The following is a 24,239-nucleotide window of genomic DNA, read 5'->3' as shown; positions in this document are numbered from 1 at the left end:
CGACCGTTATTTACAGAGCCGTAGTGGCTATGTTATAAAAGTACAAGCATCTGTGTCACTCTGAAGTGTAGTGTAGCATTCAGTAAAAGCTACTTGCTCTGCCATAACAATGTATAATTTCATTTTTGAAGTCAAGATATAAAGTATGCCACTGGAGAATTTTAATTACACACGATATATTGGTCTATCTTAGAATGTTCACTGAATTTTTACCAAATCCACATTTGCTCCACAGCCATTGTTACTGGTCTTACTGTTGCCACGACAACACGACACACGAATGCGGAAAGTTCACTTTTCCATACAAGTGCTTTTGAATGCCAATATAAACATGCAGCTCATGTGGCGAAGGTTTGAATAGTTTTTGGCACCAGGAGTTGGCATTTTTGTAGGTCATGCGTGTGGCAATACTCGTGGCACCTACAACGAGAACCCACGCGTGACTCCTTAAACAGTCACAACCCGCGCTCTCAAGTGAGGCAACTACAGATTCTGAGGCGGGCAGTAATGCTACAGTACGCTTACAAGTTATAATGATAATCTCATTCTGCTAAAACAGATGGCTTTCGAAACGTTCCGTCATAAGATTGCACACAGTTATTCAATCATACACGCTTACTGAGGTCAGGAGTATTGTTGATTATGCTGTATGCAGGATGATTCAGCTGCTCCTAAAGATGGGATTAAGCAATCTGCAACACCTTCAAAAACCACGAGTGACATTTTCATATTCTCTTGCTCACTGCACGTAGTCTATTAGTGCTACAGAAAATATAAAGGGAACCATTTTGTAGGAAATTGAATGTCGTTACATTTTGTACTGTGATACGTCTCTGCTGGAGGACACGGTTTTCGACTGATTTCAGAAAAACGCGTTTGAAGACCAGTTTTGTTCGTTTTTCTTTAATAATTCGAAAACAACGGCCTCTAGCAAAAAGGTATTCCACTACAAAACTTGACTACATTAAATTTTCTGCAAAAAGATCCTCTTTATTTTTTCTGTAGAACTAATAGTATGAGCATAGCGAGCGAGGGAATATGAGACTCTTTCGCATGGTATAAGGCGTTGTGGGTTGCAAACGGACAGACAATTCACTCTGTATGTCAACACTCGTCGAATGGAATGCAGATATATAACCACTTATTTTTTAAATAATCAGCAGTAATATACGAACTAAATTTTTTATTTTTACTTTTATCAGCAATCTCTTCCTCAGCGAAATAATGGAATCGTCTTCAGGAGGACGGTGTTTTAGTGCCTCAACCAGCCATCCAGGTTCCCCATGTGGAGCTTTTGCTCCGTTGCTAATGATCACGTCGTCGACGGGACGTTAAACCTTAATCTTCAATATTTTCTTACTTCCTTTGTGAAACTAATAGGCTGAAGTAATAGCCATCCCTCCGCAAGTTTGAGACTCATACTTCGTGATAGTACTGCCACGTAACGCCTTTTGTACCCAATATAATAAGTAATGTTTCTTCTCAGATGACTGTAATCGATTAGAGATGTCCAAGGGTATCATTGAGCAAATAAATCCTCGTTGACGTATAACCATCGGTTTTATGGCGCTGGATCAAAGTACCGTTGTGCTAAGGTGGTTCTGCTGTTCTCTAACCTTTATTTTAAAAGTGTTGGCGTGCGTTTCACGTTGTCCAAGGAATTGTTCACGCCCTCATAGTCTTGAGATATCATAAATTGAGTGTAATTAATCGATAAATCAGAGAAAGCCAGACACGTTTCACAGAGTCACTTTTCCTGGACATAACGCTACTTCGCAGGTCAATAGTATCAGAAGCACAGCAGTAGGCAGTCAGCTCGTCTTTTGGGAATCTTAGGCCAGTTTTTGAAGAAGAAAAATCTATCGCGAGAAAGAACATTGTAGAATGCCACCTTATTTATTACTTAGTTGACATTGCCCTATTTTAATAAACGTTCTATGTATTTCACATAGATAAAGTGTCCCTTGTGCGGGAATTGCCAAAGGTTACATTTTTGTGCAAGAGTCAGATACTAAAATAATATAACAATCACAACATTTCCAGCCGTTTAGATTACTTGGTATTTTCTAAACTGTAAACAATTTAACATCAGGCCCGTTAGCTTTCACAGCTTATTTTGGTAGGTCTAGTAATCTCAAAACTAATTTTCTGGTGCCAGATGCGAAAACATATTTATTTCTTATTGATCTGTTAGCGATGTCTACCGCACATAACAAGGACACAGATGAATTGCAGCAACTTCGAAAGAAAGCTATTTACGCTTCGAAATATGTGAAGTTTCTGCTAAAACCACAACTATTTTACAAACTTTCTCTTTAAATCAAGGAATTTCGTTGGTTACACTATGAATGATAAAAATTTTCAGTACATCAAGCGATGTGTAGTGCTTTTACAAGGGGCATACAATAAATAACGCAACTTCTTTTTCTCGGCTAATTTCGGTTGAAAAAATGTGGAATTTATTGTGGCACATCGTGAAATATTCCCGCTTGAGCTCGTATCGTTTCTCAATGTTCCGGTAGGTGGTGGCGCTACACGCAGCGTACAAAATGACGTTTGTACCGGAGGTGCTCTGCGAGCAGAGAACTATCACTGAGTAGAAAGTCAGGGGAGACCTGGTAGTGAACAAAAGCACGCCGAGTCGTTGTGCGAGGTGTCTGCAACGAGGTCGTGCAAACCTGTCCGATGTCCCACGTGCCGGAGGGCTACACACACCCTCAGGAAATTGAAGAAACCACTTCGGCGTTTTCATCGCCACAAAAATGCAAACGAACTTCTCCATCTCCATGACAACGCAAGGCATCGAACAACCTGAGCAAATGAAAGGAGCTCACAAAACCGCATTGGATTGCTCTCCCTCATCCATCCTACACCACGTATCTCGCATCTTCCGGCCTCCATCAGTATGGCCCAGTGAAGGATCCACTCTGCGGGAAGCAGTACACGGATGATGACTAGGTCGTCGATGCAGCAAGACGTTGGCTCCAACGTCGACCAGTAGAGAGGTACTACGCGAACATACAGGGAGTACGAGGGAGCCGGCCAGTGTGGCCACGCGGTTCTGGGCGCTTCAGTCTGGAACCGCGCGAGCGCTACGGTTGCAGGTTCGAATCCTGCCTCGGGCATGGATGTGTGTGTGATGTCCTTAGGTTAGTTAAGTTTAAGTAGTTCTAAGTTCTAGGGGACTGATGACCTCAGATGTTAAGTCCCATAGTGCTCAGAGCCAGTTGAACCAGTACGTGGGAGAAAGGTCGTCTTATTGAACGGTGATAATGTTGACAAAGAGGGTATTTTTATCCAAAAGTGTGGAGACTCAGAACGCGGAATAAAATCAACCTGCTATCAGAAAAAAGTGGTGCGTTACCTATTGAACATTACTGTCACCATCCGTTAATATTGTAGGCGTCTCGTCATACCCTTATGAACAAAACGTTATGACTACTTGGTTAGTAGCGAATTGGTCCATCTTTGGAACACAATGCAGCAACGATTGTGTATGTCATGCATCAGACAGCTCCTTGGTATGCTTCCGGAAGTACATGGCACCAGATGTGTACACAGACGTCGCTCAGTGCCCGTGAAGTACAGGTCGATGGTTTGTGGGCGCTGAGCTGGCACCCAACAGCGTCCCAGGTGTGTTCAGATCAGGTGAATTTGGTGATCAAGACGTCATCGTGACTTTACTATCAAGCTACTCAATGATGCCGTCGGAGAAGACATCAGCCATGAAGGACCGCAAGTGGTCCGCAGTAATGTTCACGTAGTCCGCAGCTGTCATCGAGTACTAACACTGGTCCGATGGAATACTACGACCGGCCTGCGTCCATGACGCGGCGACTATGTCAAGAATTTGCGTGCGTGGACGAAGGCGTATCCGGACACGACGATCGACATGTTGGAAAAAGAAACTTGATTCACTAGACCAAGCTATACGTTTGCACTGATCAGCGGTTCAATATCGATGACTCCGCGCTCATTGCAGGCGTAACTGGTGTTGTCGGGTCGACATTGCTGCTACTGAGCCCCACTGTCCAGCAATATGCACTGAACGATGTGCCCCGAAACTGTAGCGTTTTGCTCTGTCTTCACAGCTGTTGCAGATCGCTGCCTATCCTGCTTTACAGAGCGTGCAAACCGTGGACTTCCACGATATGTGATGGGGTGTGAATGTGCAATACCTCGTTACCTGTCACTGCTCCTGGACAATTTTTCACAGATGCTCACTACAGTAGCAAGCAAACAGCCTACCATCTACACCATTTCCGAGATGGTCACTTCAGCCGCCGGACCATAATAGTTTATCTTTTGTCAAGATCGATTATGTGAGCGGCCTGCATCCTCACTATAGGGTGTAAAATATAACAAAACCCACCTAAGCTACAGCGCATGCGCGCCGCACCAGACTTTGAGTAAAACCGTCCTTAAATATTAAAAACCCCTAGTTCTTGCACTAATAAAATGTAAAATTATCGTCTGTGAAAATTTTACATCAAAGTACTGCGAATTTTAACAGCATGAAATTAACATATAAATTTTAAGTGTGTCTGATCTTTTTGCTAGGAATCTATTGTGCTTATGTCTGTTAAGCTTAGATAGAACTGTAAATGTAATTTACATTTGCATAATGTTTGCAAATGTCTCTCTTTTATTACCCTTGCGAGAAAGTTTAAATTTATAATATTAATGGACATACGACTAAGCTGGTGGCGTAATTAGGCGAGATAGTATTGAAATTCTCGCCCTGCGCTAGTGCGCTGTAGTGTATGTAACTCTTTTTAGGCCAGCTTAAGACTGCTTCTGTGCTTGATAGACCGTATGTGTCTTGTATCAGATTGTTCATTTCGACTTTCCCTATTTCCCCCGTGAATTCCTTTTCTCATTCCTTACCTTATCAGTCTACCTAATTTTCAACATTCTTCTGTAGCATCACGTCTCAAACGCTTCGATTCTGTTCTTTTCCGGTTTTCCCTCAATCCATGTTTCACCATCATACAAGGCTGTGCTCCATACGCTCAGTCTCAAAAAAATTTTCCTCAAATTAAGGCTTATGTTTGATACTAGTAGACTTCTCTTGGAAAGGAATGCCCTTATTGCAGGTGCTAGCCTGCTTTTTATGTTCTCCTTGCTACGTCCGTCATGGGTTATTTTGCTGCCTTGGTAGCAGAATTCCTTAACTTCATCTGCTTCATGATCACCAGTCCTGATGTTAAAGTTTCACGCTAGTCTCATTTCTGCTACTTTCGTCTTTCTTCGATTTACTCTTAGTCTATATTATGTACTCATTAGCCTGTTCACTCCTTTCAGCAGTGCGGTATCTGCCGCCATCCGGTCGGCCACACCGCACTCACACCGTCAATCACACCGCCAGACGTATCCGTTGCGTGAGGGAGTTGCCACGAACACTGATGCCGCCGCCAATGACATGCAAGCATCCCCTCTCCGGAACTCCAGAGGCATATCTACTTCAATTGAAACATCGATTCACAGAGCTCATTTTGTCTCAAACGCTTCGATTCTGTTCTTTTCCGGTTTTCCCTCAATCCATGTTTCACCATCATACAAGGCTGTGCTCCATACGCTCAGTCTCAAAAAAATTTTCCTCAAATTAAGGCTTATGTTTGATACTAGTAGACTTCTCTTGGAAAGGAATGCCCTTATTGCAGGTGCTAGCCTGCTTTTTATGTTCTCCTTGCTACGTCCGTCATGGGTTATTTTGCTGCCTTGGTAGCAGAATTCCTTAACTTCATCTGCTTCATGATCACCAGTCCTGATGTTAAAGTTTCACGCTAGTCTCATTTCTGCTACTTTCGTCTTTCTTCGATTTACTCTTGTCTATATTATGTACTCATTAGCCTGTTCACTCCTTTCAGCAGTGCGGTATCTGCCGCCATCCGGTCGGCCACACCGCACTCACACCGTCAATCACACCGCCAGACGTATCCGTTGCGTGAGGGAGTTGCCACGAACACTGATGCCGCCGCCAATGACATTGAAGCATCCCCTCTCCGGAACTCCAGAGGCATATCTACTTCAATTGAAACATCGATTCACAGAGCTCATTTTGTGTGTTTGCCAGTGCATAGCACTGACATATTTTCACAGCAGTAACTGCTCGTCATCTGTGGAACTGTCAATGTATTGAAGACCGACTGAATTGAAAAACTTTGTACCTGTATATATTTAAACATTCAGATCTACTATTAGCAATTGACGCTGCAGCGAATTTATGTATTATTTTTACTATTTGATATTAGATGTGGATAGATATATTGATTAATATCAGAATTCTCTATTCATGAATCGCATCCGTTCCTCGCTTCTGTGTTCACCAAGGAAGTACAAACCGTTCAAAGACAGTTATAACAAGCAGATCCTGTAATTCTTCTTCACTTTCACTTACGCTCACATGGCAAAGCCATCAGCGAATGGTTTCATTGATATCCTTTCACCTTGTATTTTAATTCCACTTTGAACCTCTCTTTTATTTCTGGCATTGCTTCTTCGATCTATAGGTTGAACAGATGGAGCGAAAGACTACATCCCTAACTTACACCTTTTTTAATCTTAGAGCTTCATTCTGCTCATGAAGAAGTATAATCCTGCGTTAAATGTTTAACAAAATGAGTATTAAATTAGAAACTGTGAATATGTATTGAAGCGGCAAAACACACTGCGCGAAAAGTATGCAGACTATATTTGTCCAGTATTTTAGAAGGAGAACAATAAGCGAATTGTAAAAAACTTTATTCGTACTTTGAAACGCTTTTCAAACCTTCTATAGCTGACACCCTCAACTAAATAATGAAACGAAAACACGTTCATTGCTCACTACATTTTAGCAACTCATCAGCAATTACGATTTAATTTATTACTTTTTACTACTAATTCTATTCGCAACACGTTTTGCTGACAGCTTTGATATATACCGCTAAATGTACCTACAAACTGATACAGGGTGCCTGAGAAGTCAAACATTTCTGGGAAGCAGGACTTTAGTTCAGATGAAATGTTCAGTGTATGAAATAATATGATTAGAAAATGGAAGAAAATACCGTAGTTCAATGAAATCACTGTCTTTCGACAAGAATGCCCTCTACATCCGTGCAGAGCTGCCATCTCTCCTCGGTGTATTTGGAAACACGCTGCAACATTGTTGGGGTAATTGTACGCACTTCTCCCAAAAGGCGTCCATGCAGAGATTGGAAATCCCTGATCTTCACCTCCTACACCTGACTCTTGATGGGACACCGTGCAAAGAGGCTCAAGGACGTGAGAGCAGGCGAACGTGCTGCCCAGAATCGTGCTGAACCTAGTCACAACAAGCGGACTGGGAACGTCACTATGAGTTAACTATTCACAATGCGCGCAAAGTTACGAATCCAGAATGTTTTTGTATGTCCATCCATTTCGCAGGAGGTCTCTGGAACAACCGCAGTTTACTATTGTGAGAAAATAAAATACATACAGCCGTCCTTAAGATTTTATTTATTTTGTTACAACCAGTTTCGACGCTTCAATGCGCCATCTTCAGGCTCAAGCTGATGCCCCTAACGCATCAACCTCAGCCTGAAGATGGCGCATTGCAGCGCTGAAACTGGTTGCAATAAAAGAAATTAAATCATAGAGACGGCTGTAGGTGTTTTATATTCTCGCAATCCAGAATGTTGTCGGCAGAGAGCATCAACAAAAAGCGTTAACCGTCCATATACTGACCGACAAAGTGCACAGTCATCGGACTCACAAACTCACATCCGGTACCTGTACAACATTGTCAAAATCCTGAACCAGTTGGAGGGCTGTGCTTACGATGTTCTCATAGGTCTAAACGTTCTCAATTTGGGAGAAATCCTACGACCTTGCTGACCAAGATAAGGCTTGTCAAGCAAGGAGACAAACAGAAGAAAATCTCACCGTATGGGCCGGATGTTATCTTGCTCAAATGTAAGCCCAGGATGGCTTGCCATGAAGGGTAACAAACGGAGATAGAATATCGTCGCCTCATTCACATCTGCATGTTAGCATTCTACATTCTGGCGTTTACACCAGTCATTAACGTACCAGCATGATTTCCTGTCAGGAAGGTCACAGTTCGTAGTAATAGACGGTAAATCATCGAGTAAAACTGAAATGATATCAGGTGTTCCCCCGGGAAGCGTCATGGGACTTCTGCTGTTCCTGATCGATATAAATGACCTGGCTGACAGTCTGAGCTGTTCTCTTAGGTTGTTCGCAGATAATGCTGTAATTTACCGTCTAGTAAGGTCATCCGAAGACCAGTATCAGTTGCAAAGCGATTTAGAAAAGATTACTGTATGGTGTGGCAGGTGACAGTTGACGCTAAATAACTAAAAGTGTTAGGTGATCCACATGAGTTCCAAAAGAAATCCGTTGGAATTCGATTACTCGATAAATAGTACAATTCTCAAGGCTGTCAATTCAACTAAGTACCTGGGTGTCAAAATCAGGAACAACTTCAGCTGGAAAGACCACATAGATAATATTGTGGGGAAGGCGAGCCAAAGGTTGCGTTTCATTGGCAGGACACTTAGAAGGTGCAACAAGTCCACTAAAGAGACAGCTTACACTACACTCGTTCGTCCTCAGTTAGAATATTGCTGCGCGGTGTGGGATCCTTACCAGGTGGGATTGACGGAGAACATCGAAAGGGTGCAGAAAGGGCAGCTCGTTTTGTATTATCACGTAATAGGGAAGAGAGTGTGGCAGATATGATACGCGAGTTGGGATGGAAGTCATTAAAGCAAAGACGTTTTTCGTCGCGGCGAGATCTATTTACGAAATTTCAGTCACCAACTTTCTCTTCCGAATGCGAAAATATTTTGTTGAGCCCAACCTACATAGGTAGGAAAGATAATCAAAATAAAATAAGAGAAATCAGAGCTCGAACAGAAAGGTTTAGGTGTTCGTTTTTCCCGCGCGATGTTCGGGAGTGGAATGGTAGGGAGATAGTATGATTCTGGTTCGATGAACCCTCTGCCAAGCACTTAAATGTGAATTGCAGAGTAGTCATGTAGATGTAGCATGTCACATTTTCAGTGCCTTATCTCGCGCTTACTTTAACCTGTGATCTTGCAATGTTAATTACTTAAATATATTACCTAGACAAATGCATTCACACTAATTTTCGTTTGTTTACTCCAGATAATCTCCAAGATGTTGACTACAGAACAACAAATGAGAGCGACACATAGTTCGGGAGATATGACATTTTACGCACGGGAACAGTATTCTTTGGAAAATGGGGGATGGGGTGTTTACTGGTGATTCCCTGTTCCTCTCTGCTCCGCAACGTGGCCAGGAGGCACGCAGTATTCAGTCCCACGATTGTCAGTGGTGATGTTACACTAGCGGGAAAAAATCGCATCAAAAAATAATTAATATGGAGTAATGCAATTTTGGGAATGCTGGAGTTGTCGTCTGATTATGTCCCAAATGTGCTCGATCGCACGTTTATCTGGTGACCAAAACAACATGTCAACCCTCTGTATAGCAGATTGGGCTACAACAGCTGCATATAAGCATTATCCTGTTGGAAAGCACTCCCTGGAATGCTCTTCATCAATGGCAGCGCAATTGGTCAAATTACCAGATTGACGTACAAATTTGCAGTCAGGCTGCGTAGGATAAGTACGAGAGTCTTCCTGCTGTCAAATGAAATCACACCCCTTACAATAACTCCAAGAGTAGGCCCAGCGTGTCTACCACGTAGACGAGTTGATTACAGGCCCTTTACTGGCCTCCTTCTAACCAATACGAAGCCATCACTGCCACCGAGGCACAACCGGCTTTCATCAGAAAACACAACAGACCTCCACCCTGTCCTCTAGTGAGCTCTCATTGACACCACTGAAGTCGCAAATAGCGGTGGTCGGGGACAGTGGAATACACGCTACAGCGCGGCTGTCTCGGAGCTGTTCTTAAAGTAACCGATTTGGAACAGCTCGTCACAGTGGTGCCAACTGCTGCTCAAAGTGCTGCTGCAGATGCTGTACGACGTGACAGAGCCATTTCCCGAACACGATGATCTTCCCTGTCGGTAGTGACAGGTGGCCGTGCGAAGCCCTGTCCTCTTGTGACCACACATTCTCGTGATCACCGCTGTTAGCAATCACGTACTGTGGCTACATTCCTACCAAATATTTGCGCATTATCGCAGAAGGAACATCCATCTCTTCGTAGCTCTATTACACAACTACGTCCAAACTCAGTGTGGCGTTGGTAATGGCGTTTTTGTCACCTTAAAAGCAATCTTGACGAACATCAATTCACCAAGTCCAGTCTCAAAGATAACTAACGCTCACAGCGGTTACAGCGTGTACTGAAAGCAAACCTGATTTGCATCGTTACAGCGGAGTTACTAGCGTCACTCTTACGCGACTGGTGCCAAATTTGAATAGACGTCTGAGCCGTTCGTGGCCCGTATTCCCGCAATAATGTATTTACACCTTGTTTTTAACGTACTTCCACTTCACTACGTTAGTTTAAATTACTACTGTCACTGAGTTGCTTCTTTGCCTGACCGTGAGGGGCGTTAGCAGCGCGTATCGATATATTCCCTCTCATAGTATCTTTTCTCGACTGCTGTTACTTCCCGGTCGCTGTTTGTCGTAAAGTTCGCGTTCGAGTCGCGACTTCGGGCTGCCAGTCAGTGGGAACGCGTCTGGAGCGCAGTCCTGACCTGCCAGTCGGGGAGTTGCAATGCAGCACTAGTGTAGTCGGGTTGGAGCAACAGTGAGGTCTGCGTCGACATGGCTCGCCCGACCATTACCGCCACGCATCACTCGAGCCGGGCCACAGTCTTGGTGGATCGTCGGTCGGTCGTCCTACCGCTTTGACTAGCCGATCTTTCATGAGTCGGCTGTGTGTGTGTGTGTGTGTGTGTGTGTGTGTGTGTGTGTGTGTGTGCGCGCGCATCAACTCCCGATGTGCCTTCGTGCGTGCTTAGTTACTGTAGAGTATCATTCAGGTCTTCGTGCATTGTTTGTCAGGTTGTGTTTGTAGTTGGCGTTATGCCCACTGACGACTATTTTAGGTATTGTAGGAGTTCTGAGGTGGTCGGTCGGTCGGTTGCTGCGGACCAGGGAAGTTATCTCCGCGCGGTGCAGTCGGCTCGGTCCGCTGCCGGTCCCTGCGCAGTGTCGGAGCTTGTGTGGAGCTGTTCGATGGCTACTAACTTAGTGGTTCACCGACACAGGACGATAAAGTTGAGTAGTGGTTTCAACTACCCAAGTCACGTCCATTCATGTAGTGGTTCGTTTCGGTCGTTCGTTGTTGGGGAGGTTATCCTGTGAGCAACACCGAGTGCAGTTAACTCTATTGGTTGACTACAATTTGAGTGCACCAGCGGAATTTTCTGCCTTGTGGCCGTTAGTGTTCCGGTTACCTGCCCTGACCACTAACGTAATTTCAGGCACCGTCCTTTCCTCACCTGTTGTCGCTGTCCAAGATGGTGTGTAATTTTGACAGTTAATACATACATCATTGCGGATTATCACGTTCGTAACCTTTTGTGTTTGAGTTCTCATGTATTCCGTCGTGGCAAGCAAGCGGTTGGTCGGTCGGTCCGTGACTGTCCCTTGGGTGGGTTCGCACGAATTAAGTGTAGTTGGACTCACTACCTGTCTCGCCTATGTGAAGGAGAGCAGACCGATCCACTGGAGACTCTTGAGTGCCGTTCTCTTGGTTATCCTTTGGCAGTGTTAATGTTGTTGTGATTTAACTGTATTTTAGATTTTTAATTTGGCGAGGTTAGTTGTGGGCCTTCAGCCCTGGAAACATGTTCTCAGAGTTTCCTTCAAGTCCAAACATTATCGACTTCTGCTCTTGAAAGGTTATTGTAATTTCCCCTGAAAGATTTTACAAGTTATTGTGGCCATTCCGCCGTTGGTATTGTAAAAAGAAATTTTTTAAACTTGATGTATTATTTAAAGATTGTTGCAGTATATATATTTCCTTAATTTGCAGAATTTAACCTTGCGGCCTTCAACCATCTTATTGCGTTTGCTTATCTCTTTCTGTACTCCTTGTGGGCCACCAGCCCTGTTAGCATCTAAAACATTATGTCCTTCTGCCTTCAGTAATCATCGTAGTATGTTTGTAATTTTGAAGATTTAATCCGGCGGCCTTAAGCCGCTCCGCATACTGATCTCATAAATGTACACGATTTATATTCGTAAATTTAACTGCCTGTCATGTCTTTTCAAAATTGAACTTATTCTAAAGCATCTGTTTGGAGGCCCTCAGCCGCGAAGCAAATTTAGTTCTTTCAGAAGTGTATTTGTAAACTAAATGATGATAAATTACAATTGTGAAGTAAATCCGAACGCAACTACAGTACCTTGGACCTTTCCACAGTCCTAATTACCTGTTAGCCCTGCGTGATTTAGCGGGCCTTTCAACGTCATCTTTAAGATGTAGAAAAACGCCTACCAACTTTCGTTTGTGTCGGACAATTCCTTCTTGGTGTGGCGATTTTTTTTTCCGTGAGAGTGTTTTCGCTCGGCTGTGCATGGTCAATCCACCGCCAACGGTGGTTGCAAGCCAGCGAATCTCCTTTTTTCAAAAATTGCGGTGCATGCTCATATTTCGTAATATCGTCACATGGGATCCCAAAAATGGATATTTAATAGAACTTAAATTAGTTTCGGCCAACAAAATGTAACTGCAACATGAATTTTGTACTAGGTAGGCATTTCGGTGGCCAAGTGAATGCAACTGAAACAACACTGAAGCAACACAATGTAGCTTAATCAAAATACAGATCAAAGCGCAATAAGTTGAAATGATGGCACATTTTCACTTATGCACTCCAATACAATCCAGCTAATCGTAACTGTTACGACATTTAATAGCACAGCATTCTCGATAAGTTAACGGAGTAGACGCTGTTCGACAGAGTGAACTACCAGTATTTAAGTAAAATAATACACAATGTCAACACACGGCATTAGAACTGGAACAACTTTCAGAAGTCAGCGACTATTCGATATTCACAAAAACCAAATGTGTCGATAGACGGTGTAACATCGCTGTAACGAGAAGCTTATCTTGACTTCGGGACGTCTAGAATTCCGTCCTAATCCTCCGGGCGTCAGGCAGTTCTCAAGGATCGGACCTGTTTTGACGCCTGCTGGATTCCTTCATCGTGCGTCAGCACTCGTTTCACTTTGTGAAAAACCAACAAATAACATTTACAGGTTACACAACATTCCACTGTAAATAGTGACTTTCACCTTCTACTTACGAATCAGAGTTCCGAGCTTTTCGCGATTAAATTAGCATATGGACTCGTTCGATGGGGAGGCGTCCAAAGGAGCTGATTTCCAGCGCAAGATTAGAATGATTTTACGGAGAGTAAAGAAGCTTATAATTCTTACTATTAACGAATAATGAAAGCGTGGTCCGCGCTACAGTGGCACCATGGAAGTGATTAGGAACGAGAAAGAGATAGACGGTGATTGATAGCACATACGTTCCGCTATTACTGTAAGAGGAGAGGGGACAATCCTTGCTACACATCTAGATCTGTTCTCCGCATGCCATATTATGGGACATGGCGGAGAGTGCTTCCGGTATCATTTCCTCCATCCCCCCCCCCCCCCCTCTACTTTGTTGCATCCTCGAATGGTGCATACAAAGTACTATTGTCTATAAATCATGGTATGAGTAACTTTCTCCTCATGGTCGTTTTGGAGGGGGGAGGGGGGAGAAGTAATAGGTCGCCTGACTTCTTCTACAAGTTCACTTTTGGAATTTTGGAAGTAAACACCTCCATGATACACAATGCTTCTCTTGTAGTGTCTGGCACTGGTGTTCGTTGAGCATCTCCGTAAAACTACCGGGCTTGCTTGACGAAACATATCTATCTTCACTGGATCTTTTCTGTCTGTTCTGTCAATCAAGTGAGGTCAGGTTCTTATACTGATGGGCGTTGCACAACTACCGGTCGAACAAGCGTTTTGTAAGGGTTCTTGTTTCCTGGATTGAATTACATTTTCTTAAGATTCTTCAGCCTCAGCCGGCAGCTGTTTTCCTCGCAGTTAGTTTTATGTGATAACTGCACTTTTGGTCGCTCCGGGCGATTAATCCTAGGTATTTTATGGCTACTACTATTTCCAATGATATTATGAGGGTCCCTTCGTTGTACACTCGAAGACAACAAAAAAGGGACACAGCACGAAACTACTACAAACAAACAAATGATTACAATTTCAGAAAAACTGGATGATCTTTTCAAGAGAAACACCTTCACGAACTGAACAAGTCAGTAATGCGTTCGTCCATCTCTGACCCTTATGCAAGCAATTATTCTGATTGGCATTGATGTATGAAGTTGATGGATGTCCTCCAGGGAGATATCGTGCCAAATTTAGTCCAATTGGCGCGTTAGATTGTCAAAATCCTAAGCTGCTTGGAGGGCTGTGCTCATAATGGTCTAAAAGTTCCCAATTGGGGAGAAATCCTACGACCTTGCTGACCAAGAAAGGTTTGGCAAGCAAGAAGACAAACAGAAGGAACTCTCACCGTGTGTAGCCGGATGTTATCTTGCTGAAATGTAAGTCCAGGATGGCTTGTCATGAAGGGCAACAAAACGGGGTGTAGAATATCGTTAGCGTACAGCTGTGCTTCAAGAGTACCGCAGATGAGAGCCAAAGGGGTCTTGCTATGAAAAGAAATGACACCTAGACCGTCACTCCTGGTTGTAGGGCGCAAGCAATCGACAGTCATGACTGTTTCCCAACGCTGTCCGGGGCGTTTCCTGACTGGTAGTCGGAGCTCAGATCTAAGCGGGAGTCAATACTTCAGACAATTATTCTCCAGTCAATGATATTCCAGCGCGGAGACTTGTCTGGAGACGCCCCGGACAGCGGTGGGTGACCAGCCTGACCGTCGCCCGGCATGCGGACGAAAACCAAGACGGCACTCTTATAGCACAGCAGTACGTCGACGATATTCTAATCCCCGTTCCGTTGTCCTTCATGGCAACCCATCCTGGGCTTGTATTTCACCAAAATAATGTCCGCCTTCACATGGCGAGAGTTTATTGAGCAGTGCGTAGCTCGTGTTTATGCCATATCTTATTTGACATCCTGTTTTTACTGTACTACCACCTTGTTATATTAATTTCAATTACTGGTGTCACTGAGTTGCCGCTTTGCCTGCTCGTGAGCGGCAGCAGTGGCGCTTATCGATATACGCCCTGACGTATTATCTTTGCTGCTGCTATTACTTCCCGGTTGTCGTGTGTTCGGAGTTAGTTCGGTTCTACCAGTCAGTTGGGAGGCGCTAGCAGTGCAGTTCGGACCTGGCTGTGTTTGACTTAAGACGCGGCAGCAGTCCAGTCGGAGCGCGGCTGCAGTGAGGTCCGCACAGCGATGACTTGCCCGACGGTTGCCCGTACATATCACTTGAGTGCGAATCACCTTGGTTGGTCGTCGGTAGGTCGTCTTGTAGGACGACGTGTATGTTGGCCGGCGATCGATTATGGGTTGCCTGCGTGTGCCGACTCGTGATTCGTCCTTGTTATTGCACACTCGCTGCCGTTAGTATTGCATAGTCCTTCGTGCAAGTGTTCGTGAAACTGTGTGTGGCGTGTTTTGATCAGCCAGGAAATCTCCTCGCGGTGCAGTGGGCTGGGCCCGCTGGCGGTCTCTACACAGTGTCGGAGTGTGTGGGAGCTATTCCAATTGCTACGAGGTTCGTGGCTCACCGACCCAGAACATCAAAGTTGAGTGGTGATTTAATTACCGAAACCAGTCTGTTAACATTGTGCCGTTGGTTTTTAGGGATGGCTGCTGGGGGTATTCCCGTGAGTAAAAGCGAGTGTTCGAGTTGGCGAAAGTTTGGCCACCATCCGATGGAGTTTAACTATATTTTGTTTATTTGAAGTCCAAGTGCACCAGCGGAATTTTCTGCCATGTGGCCGTTAGCGTTCCGGTTACTTGTCCTGGCCGCTGACGTAAAATTCAGGCAGTGACCTTTTTCTCACCGTGTTGTCGCTGTCCAACACGTGTGTGTAGTTTTGACATCTTATGCATACTTGGTTGTGGGCGGCTACGCCTTTTACGGTTTGGCTTTGTAGTACCTTGTGTACTGGTTGGGTGTAATGTAAGTCGTCTTGTCAGTGGGTCCGTTGACTGTCTCTTGGTTAGGTTGCCGGCGGAACGGATATACGAAGGTCACTCCAAAAGAAATGCACACATTTTTTTTTAAAATTCATCTTTCATTCTACATGTTCGAAAGTTTTACAGTATGTAGATACATCCTTTAGGAACAATATTTTCATTTCTCCACGTAATTTCCATCCCTCTCAACTGCCTTACGCCATCTTGGAACTAGAGCCTGTATAACGCACGGTAAAATTCTGGACCAACCTGTTGGAGCCACTGTTTGGCACCGTGCACAAGGGATTCATCATCTTCAAACCTTATTCCGCGAAAAGAGTCTTTCAGTTTCCCAAAGAGATGATAGTCACATGGAGCCAGGTCAGGACTCTAAGGCGGGTGTTTCAGTGTTATCCATCCGAGTTTTTATGATCGCTTCCATGGTTTTTTGACTGACATGTGGCCATGCATTATCGTGCAACAGCAAAACATCCTGCTTTTGCCGATGTGGTCGAACACGACTCAGTCGAGCATGAAGTTTCTTCAGTGTCGTCATATATGCATCAGAATTTATGGTGGTTCTATTTGGCATGATGTCCACAAGCAAGAGTTCTTCGGAATCGAAAAACACCGTAGTAATAACTTTTCCAGCAGAAGGTGTGGTTTTGAATTTTTTTTCATGGGTGAATTTGCATGATGCCACTTCATTCATTGCCTCTTCGTCTCTGGTGAAAAATGATGGAGCCACGTTTCATCACCTGCCACAATTCTTCCAAGAAATTCATCTCCACCATTCTCGTACTGTTCCAAAAGTTCGGTGCATACCGTTTTTCTTGTTTCTTTGTGAGCCACTGTCAACATCCTGGGAACCCACCTGGCACAAGCCTTTTTAACGCCAACACTTTCAGTATTCCGCAAACACTTCCTTCCCCTATCCCAACGTAGCGTGACTCGTTCACTGTGATGCGTCTGTCAGCAGTCACCAATTCGTTAACTCTCTGCAGATTGTCTGGAGTGTGTACAGTACGAGGCCTGCCGCTGCGAGGACAATCCTCAATATTGCCGTGCCCGCTTTCATCACGTAACCTGCTTTCCCACCGACTAACTGTACTGCGATCGACAGCAGCGTTTCCATACAACTTTTTGAATCTCTTGTGGATGTTTCCCACTGTCTCGTTTTCACAGCACAGGAATTCTAAGACAGCACGTTGCTTCTGACGAACGTCAAGTGTAGCAGCCATCTCGAAGACACGCTGTGACGGCGCCATTCACGAGAACAGGCTGAACTAAGTTTGAAAACAAGCGGGAAGGATGTATCTACACACTGTAAAACTTTCACACATGCAGAATGAAAACTGTATTTTTACAAAAATAGTGTGCATTTCTCTTGGAGTGACCCTCGTAGTTGGGGAGACGTCTGTCTCCCCTAAGCGACCGTTAATATTTCAAGTGCAGACCGACCCCCGGAAACTTCTGAGCGCCGCTGGCTGTATTGCTTTTTCTTATTGGTGTTTGATTGTGTATTTAATGGCTCATAGCCGATAGTTTGAATTTTTATGCTTTCAGTGGGGTTTTAAATAACGGGCCTTCAGCCGTTTTAAAACTGGAAGTTCCTTATTTGTCAAGTCTTGCATTGTTTGGGCCTTCAGCCTCATTTGAAATATTGTTTAACGATAAAACCTTGCGCTTTGTGCCTTTTGAAAATTTATTGTTGTTGCGTTTTAAATCTTGAGCTTTCAGCCGCTTTAAAAATTAAAGAGGTTATGCCCTTAAGCTATAAGATTGTGTGACACATTCAGTCGATAGTTAAGCTCGGAAATTTGCGCTGTAATGTTTGGGCAACTAAATAAAGTTATATGTGTTCGAGTGTAACTGACAGCCACTCATTTTTGGCCCCTTTCCACAATTCTAACTACCTGTTCTGTCCTGCGGATTTAACCAGGCGTTTCATTTATACTACTTGTCTTCGCGCTTTCCAAACCCTACCTTGGCCAGGAAGTCCGCCACATCTCTCCCCAATATAGAATGTTTGGAGGATTATGGGTAGTCCCCCCCCCCCCCCCAAGTAGCTCAGAATTTTGAGAATCTAAAGCACCAATGGACAGAATTTGGCAAGATATCCGTCAGGAGGACATACAACAGCTCTATAAATCAATGATAAGCCGAATAACTGCTTGTATAAGGGTCAGAGATTGACCAACGCGCTATTAACATGCTCAAATTGAGAAGCTGTCTCTTGATTAAATCATCCAGTTCTTCTGAAATTGTAATCAGCCGTCTGTCTGCACATGTATACCACATCTACCGATTTCCGTCCCATTCGGATATTTCCTTCACTGCGCGCCGGTTTATTTGTCTTAGAGTGTATTATAAAAAATGCAGCTACAAGCCACTAACTTAATAACATTTTTCTGCAACACCTTTAATTGCCATTTGCCATTACCGGTTTCGAATATCTGGTTCATCAACATTTGGCTGCACTGGATTTTCTTCACTATTGTCATTCACTGCTATTATGTGAAGAAGAAAATTACCAGGAATGAGTCCAACTGCCATTAATACTTCGGAAACAATGATGAAGAAGAGGAGCATAAAAAACTCACATAAGTCACAGAAAGCAATGTACACCTGCGGCACGTGAACAGTAACACCAGGAATTAAGATCCATCAAGGGTGCTCATCATTATGTAGGGGCTGAGGATCTCCTTTGTTAGACAATAATTCTAAGAGTGTAAACTTAGTCTAAAAATCTTGTGGCTGAAGCTCTTCTGTCCGTATTTTGGAGAGAGTGCATCTTGAGCAAAACAGAATTTTTCTTTTTCTTATTTCCCAGGCATGTCTCGTTGAAGTTTCAGCATCATCAGTGGGCTCTCTATTAACATTCAATAAAACGGGAAATACGCTCTTTACTAATTGTACGCATTTAAATAACAGTTTTTAAGACAATATTTACATATTTGAGGAACAGACAAGTTCTGTATATGCTGTGAATATACTGGGTGCTTTTTGTTATTTAGTGGAGTTGGTTTGTTTCACAGTTTCTCATATGCGACCATATAGAACTTAATGTAGAACGGTTATTTACTTCGAAGTTTATTTACGGCTTGGTATGTTACGGTTATGCCTACCATTAACTAAACACTATGTGGAAGTGTGTGTGTGTGTGTGTGTGTGTGTGTGTGTCTGTGTGTCTGTCTGTCTGTCTGTCTGTCTGTGCAGTTTGTTTCACTTTTTTTGGTTTCCCCGTTGTTTTCACTGTGAAGGCCTGCACCAAATTCGAGGTGGTACAGTGGTTAGCACACTGGACTCGCATTCGGGAGGACGACGGTTCAATCCCGCTTCCGACCATCCTGATTTAGGTTTTCCGTGATTTCCCTACATCGCTCCAGGCAAATGCCGGGATGGTTCCTTTGAAAGGGCACGGCCGACTTCCTTCCCCGCCCTTCCCTAATCCGAGGAGACCGATGACTTCACTGTTTGGTCTCTTCTCCCAAAACTAAGTTAGTTTCAGTGTTACTTTGTACAAACTATCGAAACAATTTGGTAAACAGAGACAGTGAAGGTTACTTTGGGCAGGTCTTCATAGTGAAGGTTGCATGGGGGCCCTGACTAGTATTAGTACGCAATCTGACTGCACAAAATAACAATAAAGAATGAAAGGAAATTTCCGTGAACACAGTTGATTAATTAAGTTCCCTGCAACTATAAAAGCTACGAAACAACAAAGCACAAGTGTAGCTGTTCTGTGTGTGGTAGTGTGATTCAACGTACATGTATCTGGCACGGTTCTTCCTCAATATGACAAGATATTTTAAACACCATTTACAATGAACTAATTGAAAAACCAAAAATATCATAATTGCACATAGGAACCGGAATTACAAGTCTAATACATGAACACGAGCCAGACGCTTTGTTTACTGAACCTGTGACCAAGAGGCATTGTCATTAAGGAAATGTGAAATAAAATTTTTTTGTTACATCCCTATATATTGACGAAAAATACACTGTGATCATTGCAACATCTTCCATCTATACATTACACCAACCAACAGCATCAACTGTCTCGCCCAGCAGAACAACTGCACACGACATGCTCTCTGTGGTGTCACCGCCAGACACCACACTTGCTAGGTGGTAGCCTTTTAAATCGGCCGCGGTCCGCTAGTATACGACGGACCAGCGTGTCGCCACTGTCAGTAATTGCAGACCGAGCGCCGCCACACGGCAGGTCTAGAGAGACTTCCTAGGACTCGCCCCAGTTGTACAGCCGACTTTGCCAGAGATGGATCACTGACAACTACGCTCTCATTTGCCGAGACGATAGTTAGCATAGCCTTCTGCTACGTCATTTGCTACGACCTCGCAAGGCGCCATTACCAGTTATTATTGCTATTATACTTCTGTATCATCAAGAGCGATGTTCTATAATTATGAATTAAAGTTAAGTATTCCAGAAGCTATGTACTATTTTTGGCTACTATAATTCCTTGTCATTTTCCAGACCTCACGCCAACCTGCGTGAGCTTAAACACGTGCCTTTCGGCTACCCGTCCTAGTGGATTGGCTGTCGGGTCAGTCCACTACACTCTCACTAGTACTGCTCTCGACATCCGCTCAACAAGCACTGCCCACGGCAACCTCTGAACTACCACTGCCCCAGTGAAGGCGGCGGAATAATAATCTTTGGCGCAATCTCTGGCGCTGTGACTCAGTGTAGCCACCTTTCATATGCCCCTCCTCCATGGGCTAGAATTGATGGTATTTTTGCCAGCATTGGTGGTGAAAATACCACCAAATTCGTCCAAAAAATACAGATAAAAATAAAAGATGATATTAACAAGTGAATATCACATAACTAAATAAATTTTGGCTTTGCACTGACCCTTCAATAACCTAATATTTAAAATACAGTAAGGAATACAAATGCTTGCATACATGTGATTTTACGTAATAGTTTACACAAATATCATTTGTCGGAGTGGTTAAACAATTCAATCAATGGCACTAGCAATGACGAATAGGAGATGGTAAGAGTCTCATAACATTTCATAAACAGTAAATACACAAAAAATATCGGTTTATACAAATATTCACATAAAATCTTTTCAATAGTTCAATAAACAAGTAGCACTCCTCAGAGTAGTTGACAGTTCCAACAGTGACACCCAGCAATGTTGAACAGGTGCAGACAGCAACAAGTGACATCATCTCAGTAGCAGCAGTTCCATCAGCGGCACCTAATAATGTTGAACAGGTGCAGACAGCAACAAGTGACATCATTTCAGTAGAAGCAGTTCCATCAGTGGCACCCAGCAATGTTGACTGGTGCAGACAGCAACAAGTGACATCATTTCAGTAGAAGCAGTTCCAACAGTTGCACCCAGAAATGTTGAACAGATGCAGACAGCAACAAGTGACATCATCTCAGTAGAAGCAGTTCCAACAGTGGCACCCAGTAATGTTGAACAAGTGCAGACACCAACCAGTGGTTGAGCAGTTCCAACAGTGTCACCCAGCAATGTTGCACAAGGGCAGGTAACAGCACATAATATTCACTATCAATAATTAAACAGTTCATCAGAGTTCATCAGCAGAAATTAAACATTTCCAAATGGCACCCATCAATGTTGAACAAGTGCAAGCACAAACAACAGTTTGAATGCAAACACAATTGCTTTACAAAATTATTATCAATGCTCTTACACTAATCTTACAAATTATAATAAACACACAAATGATATCAGATAATTGTCATATTAACTATTACAAATACACAAATATCAGTAAACCTATAATATTTATGTGTGTCAGTGCAAACCACAACAAACAAGTAAAATGATATTTTGGAGGTAGGTCGGTACCAATTATTTGGGATTAGGAAAGGAAAACACACGAAACACACTCACTCATCTTTGTAATTGAATAGTGTTAACTGTGTAAATGCAATTCTGTCAAAATTTAATGTTCAACATGTGTATCAAGTAGTAGTGGCAACAGTGTATAACAGTCAATAATAGTTAGTCAGCTTCATAGTCATCATGTCAAGACCAATGTTTTCCAAGCCAAATCAAGATGCACGGTTGCTGAACAACTGTCAGTGTGCCAAGATATGCAAATACTTCCTCTCTCCAAAAAAAATATTTATACTGCTTATTGATTTAACAAAGTGTGCGTGTAGACAATCTTCCTTCCACTTGAGTGTTCTAGTCTGCCATCTTCATCCTCCTTGTTCCATATCAACCAAAAGAAAAAAAAATATGCTCCTCACTTACTTTACCTCTTAGCCACCAAAACTTCAATAATCATCAGCATCACAATCTTAATACTTCAATAACACCTCTTATGTCGATACATATAAACCTTATCGTCAATATCATTTACCTTACCTCTTGTCCACCAAAACTCCGATAATCACCAACATCACACAATCTCAATACCTCTTCAATACGTCGATACATATGAACCTTATCACCAATATCATTTCACTTGCGTAACAACTCTTTCCTCTAGTCAGTCTCCTCGAACAAGTACAGATAAAATCCTAGTGCAAACTTCATCATCCCATACAATCCGAAGACACAATGTCCACACACAACCTCTGTGTAATCCACCTGACCCAAATCTTCTGCTCTTTATGAATTATAAAATACATTTTGGTTACCTTGTCCATCATTAAATAAAAGAAATGCATACATGACCTCTAACAGCCTTTAGTTTGAATAACTTTCTGTAAATAAGTACGAGTATGGAGCATGAATGATTACCTAAGACTTTGAATGAATAGATCGTAATATTTCACAGTGTGTACACCACTTCAAGAATCATGGCAAAACAGAGGGAAACATGTGGAGTATTTTTTTGTATCAAGTGTCACTTGCTATTTCAATTGCTCACGAAGAATGCAGTGTAATAACTGTCAATGGTCTAAACCTAGTGTTGGTATCTCATGTCGTTAGCTTCCTTTCTATTAGCATAAATTTATACAGCTTCCATAAAATCTCCAGCTCATGTGACTTCAGTGAAGTTTCTTGTACCAATGTAGTTCGTAGAATTATAGCAGTTCATTTTCTTATCTTAAAATATAAAGCACTGAGCGTAAGCAAAACATGCAATAGCGAGTAAATATACCAGGAGAGACATAATGTCAACAAGTGGATGCAGCACAATCCCTACAACGAGGCTCTGACAAGCGAACAGTCTATAATTAATACCATAGTGTAACATAAACTCCATGTTCATACACAGTATATAAGCATATCTATATACCAAATTAAAGAGTAGTTATGACAACAGAACAGAAATTAGTAAATATGCAATCCATACGCAAAGCAGCAAGTATATATCTTACATAATAAACAGGTCATTAGCATCATATCAGCATAAGCGAATAAATGTTCATATGTAATCTTAATAAGTAAACATAAAGGCGCAAGCGGATAAATCACAAAGTATGACTTACATACATAACCATATCAGCACAACTAATTAGGTGACAATTATAATTTAAATAAATAAGCACAGCAGGCACATAATAAAAAAATATGACATCAGTGAAAAAGTAGAGCAGCCAAGCGATGCATAATATACATAAGTAATAACCCTGTTCATTAATCAATCATTGTCAAAATCAGTTAACACGAAGTATAGATCACGTAATCGCGAGCAGCAAATTACGTATAAAGTACATACCTAAATAGAAATATGTTACCTCAAAAATAAACTCAATTAATAGTTATCTTTTTAGTTTATTACTTTCTTCTTCGAAATTACATTCTTCCTGAAATTTTCTCGATAGCAAGTCCTCTTAACGTCGGACACACACAGAATTTACCTGAAGTTCTTAAATATTTTATACAGCTGTATCCTGAAAAAAACTGAACGTCAATAACATAATTTATCAAGTCACTATAGCTTGATACTGAATTTAATTGGAGAAATTAGACTGTGTATTTGTTTAAGGCTGTCAGTGCATTCGCACTGAGCGCTCGATCAGCTGTAGGTACGCGTGACGTAGGAAGCAATTGTTGCGGTCAACGACTGCCTTGTGCGGTGCGCAGACCTGACTGTTGCTTTGAGTACGTGCCGCCGCCAGAACACGGCGCGGTATCCTTATAT

The sequence above is a fragment of the Schistocerca piceifrons genome, chromosome 5 (genome assembly GCF_021461385.2).
Source record: "Schistocerca piceifrons isolate TAMUIC-IGC-003096 chromosome 5, iqSchPice1.1, whole genome shotgun sequence".
NCBI classification, from domain to species: Eukaryota; Metazoa; Arthropoda; class Insecta; order Orthoptera; family Acrididae; genus Schistocerca; species Schistocerca piceifrons.
The sequence above is the reverse complement of the archived record's forward strand: the minus strand, read 5'-3'. Positions refer to the sequence as shown.